The 5,661-nt window shown below is 35.4% G+C and overlaps 1 pseudogene; it reads left to right on the top strand.

Moving 5' to 3' along the window:
- The first annotated feature begins 781 nt into the window (after nucleotides 1–781).
- On the top strand, nucleotides 782–2,501 carry LOC142837886 (FMR1-interacting protein NUFIP1 pseudogene; annotated as a pseudogene).
- Nucleotides 2,502–5,661: the final 3,160 nt, after the last annotated feature.

Below are 5,661 nucleotides of genomic sequence, written 5' to 3'. Positions count from 1 at the left end.
AGTTTTTCATTAGCCTAAGTCTAGTAAATCATGCTATTCAAGAACGTGAGTAATCATGTCCTTAAAGTTATAGCAAGTATTAGAAATAATGCTGCAAATGTATATTATGTATAAATGTAGATTATGATATCTACATCTATGCATAAGCCAAGTACTTTGGAAAGATAAAAGATGTGGACAGCCTTCCTGACAGAAAATAATACATGTAAGTATATCAGGAACAAAAAGGCATCTCAATTCCAGTTACACTAGTAAGACAGGAAAATTGAGCTGAAGAAATGTCTCTGTGGTTAAGAGCACTAATGCTCATGCAGTGTGCTCGGGTTCCTTTCCCAGCACCCACATGGGAGCTCACAACCATCCATCACTCCAGTTTTATGAGATCCAATACCTTCTTCTGGCTGCTAGACACATAATTGGTACATATAACTATTTACATGCCATACATTGATGAAAAGAAAATTGCACACACACACATACATACATGCATGCATAGAGATAGATAGATGATAGATAGATAGATAGATAGATAGATAGATAGATAGATAGATAGATAGATAGATAGACATGTTTTTTTTTCTGACTTCAGGATCTGTAGGTATAACACGAAATACATGCCTTTTGGTGATGGAAGTTTGGTGTTTAGTTGTTTCATTATCTTGGCTAACACACCCTCTGCTGCTACCATTGATTAAATGAATTTACTATGAATAGCAGAAATTTCGTCATTACTGAGATTTCAGGATCTGCTACTTGTAAAATGCAGTAGAACTAGGTAACCATGGCAGAGTGGTAACATGGGTGAATACACTAGAAGGACAATTATCTTGATTATAGGACATACATAGAAAGTTAAATAGAAAGGAACAAGAATGTGGCCATTAATGGGAAAGAGTCACATTAAGAAAAGCCAAAAACACCAGGTGTGCCTTATTACACACAGAAAAAGAGAAAGAACAACAGAGTGTGTTTACAAGAATTTTTGTTAATATTTCACTCACTCTATTCTTTGTTTTCCATCTACCTATTTCTCAAATGACATGGGAATGTTTCATATCTCATCATTTCACCCACATTCAAAAATGATTTGGGGTACCAAATATTTCAAGACCCCATCTTCTTTCTGTGATTCCATGTGTCGGTGGATTTTTATTGACACTTCTGTCCTTCCCAGGTGTCAAATCACTGCATTCCTCATTGTGCTCCCTCAGCTCACTTCTTGGAAAAGCCCCTGCTTTCATGAGTGGTTTCACAAATAATCACAACTTCCATTAGAACCTATTCAGAGAAAGATGGTATGGTCAATTTCTGAAACTCACTTGTCAATTGAGATTTAACTGTGTGTGGATACCTCTATCTTTTATATCTTCAGGGAGATTTCATCCAGCCAGGGTTACACCAAAGGCATTAACCATATGTGAAAATTGCATAAGATGATAATTAAGACAGACCCATAATATTGAGCTGTCTAGCCTTAGCAAAAATTATGGTTGCTGAAGTAACAGAGGTAGACTCCAAATAGCAATAATAAAAGAGATTATCCAGTTCCATTGGAAAAATACGCACGCTCCTAGTATGAAGAAGAAGAAGCCCTCCACCCCAGAAGAGACTGCAAGGTGGAGGAAGAAAGAAGAAAAAACTACCCAACTCTGGTCAATATTGAAAGGAAGAAAAAGGTACAAATTGAAAAGGAAAGGAGAGAAGTGCTGATGGAAAAATGAAGGGTATGTCCAGACCTTCACAAATGGCAAAGATCCGAAATCCTCGTAAATATCATAAATGAAAAAATGGTGGGGCTAGACAGAGAGCCAAAGATTCGAAACCTGAAGCTCGGTCCGTGGTTAATATAAACCCTCTTGGTGCTTTGATACACAGTGACTTTAAGTCTGATGAGGAAGAGAAACCACAAAGAACTGTATAGTACCTAACGAGGGGACACCAGCATTGCGCTCGTTGTTGAGCAACTATTACAGTGTTTCCGGATCAGAGAGTGAACCAGAAGAAATCCCCTTCAAGACTGAAGTAGTTCGGGTGGTGGTGGTGCACATCCTTAACCCCAGAACCCAAGAGGAAGAGGCAGGTGGATCTCTGTGAGTTCCAGGCCAGCCTGGTCTACAAGAGCTAGTTCCGGGACAGGCTCCAAAGCTACAGAGAAACCTTGTCTCGAAAAAGAGAACAAAACAACAAAAAGACTGAAGTAGATGTTCTGCCAGAAAACCATGTTCCTCATAGAAGGCCTCCCAAAATTGATAAAATGTTAAAACAACCTGAAGAACTGTCTCTAGAGCCAAGTGGGAGAGCCAGATGAGTTGGTTCAGGAAAATATCCCTAAAGAGGAAAAGGAGCCACTGCCACGAACACGTCACCCATACCTCCAGGAAATGCCTCTAGTTCTAGACATTCGACATGAAAATAATGAGATTTTACAGCGTGTCCGGTACATCATCAAAACCAGCATTTTTGGATATAATTCTAATTCTGTGGGAACTGAAGCTGAGTAGATGCCTCATGTTTCTGAATCTGGAAGAGAAGCATGAAAGAGAGCTCCATCCTCGAGTAACCAGAATAAACTACCAACTTTTAAAGATCAAATCAGTGATGAAACTGCAAGCCGCATGGGATTCTATGTTGGATTTTAAGTCTGTCCTTTGACTTTATAAAATAAATGCACAGTTAGTCTTTTTTAAAAAGTGACATATTGCCAATTTATAAAAGCAAACACTGAACTATTGTTCAATTATTTCTTGTTAGATTTATTTATTGCCACTCATCGATCCAATTGTTCAAGCAGGTATGGCCTCTTCAAATTTAAGACTCAAACAGAATAACAAGACATATTCCATATATTTCTTTTCATCTAAAAGGAAACATGCAGAACTGAGGGTACATCTCAGTGGTAGGTACTTCCCTAGCATGGTAAGGCTTTAGATTTGACTCCCACAGTTAACATGTGTGTGTGTATTTACTAAGTGTTATGGTTAATTTTGTATGGCAAGATGGCCAAATCAGCCAACTATTTTTTTTTTTAAATATCAGTACAAATGTTAGCACCTAAATCAGTGGAGCTGAAAAAAAGTCGATTGCCTTTACTCATATTAGTTAATCTCCTTTATATATCTGTAGCCTTTCTGTAGTACTCAGTGACATAATACAGTTGTTAAACTAAGCATTGCATCCTCATGTATTCATGCCTAATAGGTAAATTTCACTGAAGAACCCCAACAGAACAAGGAAAATCTGGAGATTATTATTGTATAAGGGTCAAATAAGATTTTTAGACCACAAACATTTTGCATTTTTATAATTATTTCTTTTACTGTTACATTATACTTTAATTACACAATTACCCCTTCCTTTTGCACCCTCCAAACCTTCCTTTATACCCATCTTTGCCCTCTTTCAAATTTGTGACTCTGTTCAATTCCAGTGGGTTAGGTTCTGCTTTATTTTCTTATGCATTATTTTAATATTTCATTTTATTACTATTCCATGGAAGCCTGTTTGTTTTCTAATGAGAAACAGAAAGGGAATGAATGTAGCTAGGAAGGGAGGTGGAGAGAAACTGGAAGAAGTAGAGATAAGGGAAATCATAGTTAGGATATTAAGTAAGGAAAAAATTATTTTCAATTAAGGAGTGGTAAAATGGAAGGAAGAGATGAAAAAACTAATAGTAAAGACCAAAACCAATTTTGGCTTCTTTTTAATTATCTTTCGTGTGTATGAGATAACAATTAATATATTAATATAACAACTAGTGTTTATGTAGTTGTTTACTAATATATCAATATTAACATATTGATATAACACTTAATATATTAATATATATTTCTAAAAACATACATATAAACTCATCAGCATAATATTACTTTTTAACTTGAGTAGTAATTATATTTAATTTATCAGTAGTCTACTAATAATACTTATCATTTGTCTATTAAAAATTCATAGACTTTGTTTAGATTTCTTGCCATACTAATGATGTACTTCCCCAAAATAACATAAAACTTGAAGTTTGAATATGTTTTATACAACATTCAAGACGTGTTTATTTTGCTTAAGAAAAAAACTAGCAACACTAGTTTTCCTCTACATAAAAAAAGTTGTGGTCTTGACTCTCAGGTTCAACATTTTTAGTATGTATATCTAACTTTCTCTTTTTCTTCCTTCTGTCCTTCCTTTTTATTTCCTTACATATTACCTTCTTCTCTTCCCCTTTATGTGAGTCACTCTAATTTCTTAGAGACAAACTAGGGTACTACAATATATAAAATGTTTCTATACTTACTCTTCAATATCGCAAGTCATGATTGAGGTTTACCTTGCAATACTATATTTTATTCCTTTACCAATGGAATTTGCTTCATTATGTTTCTCAGTCCTTTCAGACCTTGCTCTAGAAGAGCCTAAAAAGGTATTTTACTCCTCTGTGAACTAAGTATTAATTATTACCATCAAGTTAGCAATTTTTAAAGTCAGCTTGAGTAAATCTCTAAAGATGTGTCAAATCAGAAAAGTTTAGAGATTGAGTAGTCAGTTTGGAATTATTATATAAATGGCTATTCCTGTCCTTGTGTAATGGGATTTTGTTTCTCCTGTAAAACACTGACAAAGGACCTATTATCCGGACACAGTGCAGTACACAGTTTCTGCTGTGCCTGTGTCTCTCTTTGCCATCAGTTGGCAAGACAGAAGTGAAACCACTAGCTTTGACTGAGTCTTTTTACTGCATGAATGAAAAAAGTAAACTAATAACTTTACAGTTTCTATGCAGAATTACAAAGGTGAAGAAAATTCACCTGAAAACAACTGATGTAGAGTTAGATTTTGCTACTTGTTCACTAGGTGATGTCTAAACCCCATACTTTTAACTGTAAATTTAGTGAGCTCTTTGATTTGTTTTGCTTTTCAACTAACAGTGATGGGGGCAGATACAGTGGCAGAAGACGACAGTGCGAAACGATTAGAATTGAAGTCAAAACTCTTATTATCAGGACGTGTGCATCTCAGCTTCTGCTCATAATAAGGAGCTTCATCGTAGTCTGTGAAAATTATACACACACTAAATATTCACTTTGTTTACTGTGCGAATTCAAAATTATGGCTAACCAGATGAATTTGCTGAAGCATTTCTGTTGTGTTTTCTATGTGAACTCAAAAACTGAGGCTTTGTGGCGGCATTCTGAACTCTGTTACACTAAACAGTCTAACACACATGTGGTTTTCAGTTTAGGTAATGGGAAAACTCTCACATACTTCAGTTTGCCTTCTGTGGGGCCAGTGTTTGAATTGAGCAGTTTTTCCAGTGTCTTGACATCAAGAAGTGAATTATTTTAGCTTTTATCATTTAAAGCTCAGCCATTTTCTTTGTTTATGTGAGGTTGATGTTTTTTCATTGCCAGTTTCTAGTCAGTTCTTATTGACCTAAAAGAGAGGCATTTGTGTAGAGGATGACAGGTAAGCATTTTATGAAAAGTTACTAACGTCTGATTAACCATCCCAGACTTTTGTAAATTTCACTTCCTAATCCTTTTTGTACTTTTTTTTCACAAAAAAACTAAAATATGGGCAATATACATCTATCCACAGAGTCAATTTTACCAATGGGAATGAAGTGGTTCATTAATTTGATGTGTAAAATGTTGACCTGCTGTCATAACAGTT

The sequence above is a fragment of the Microtus pennsylvanicus genome, chromosome 1 (assembly GCF_037038515.1).
Source record: "Microtus pennsylvanicus isolate mMicPen1 chromosome 1, mMicPen1.hap1, whole genome shotgun sequence".
In the NCBI taxonomy this organism is placed as follows: domain Eukaryota; kingdom Metazoa; phylum Chordata; class Mammalia; order Rodentia; family Cricetidae; genus Microtus; species Microtus pennsylvanicus.
The sequence above is the reverse complement of the archived record's forward strand: the minus strand, read 5'-3'. Positions and strand labels throughout refer to the sequence as shown.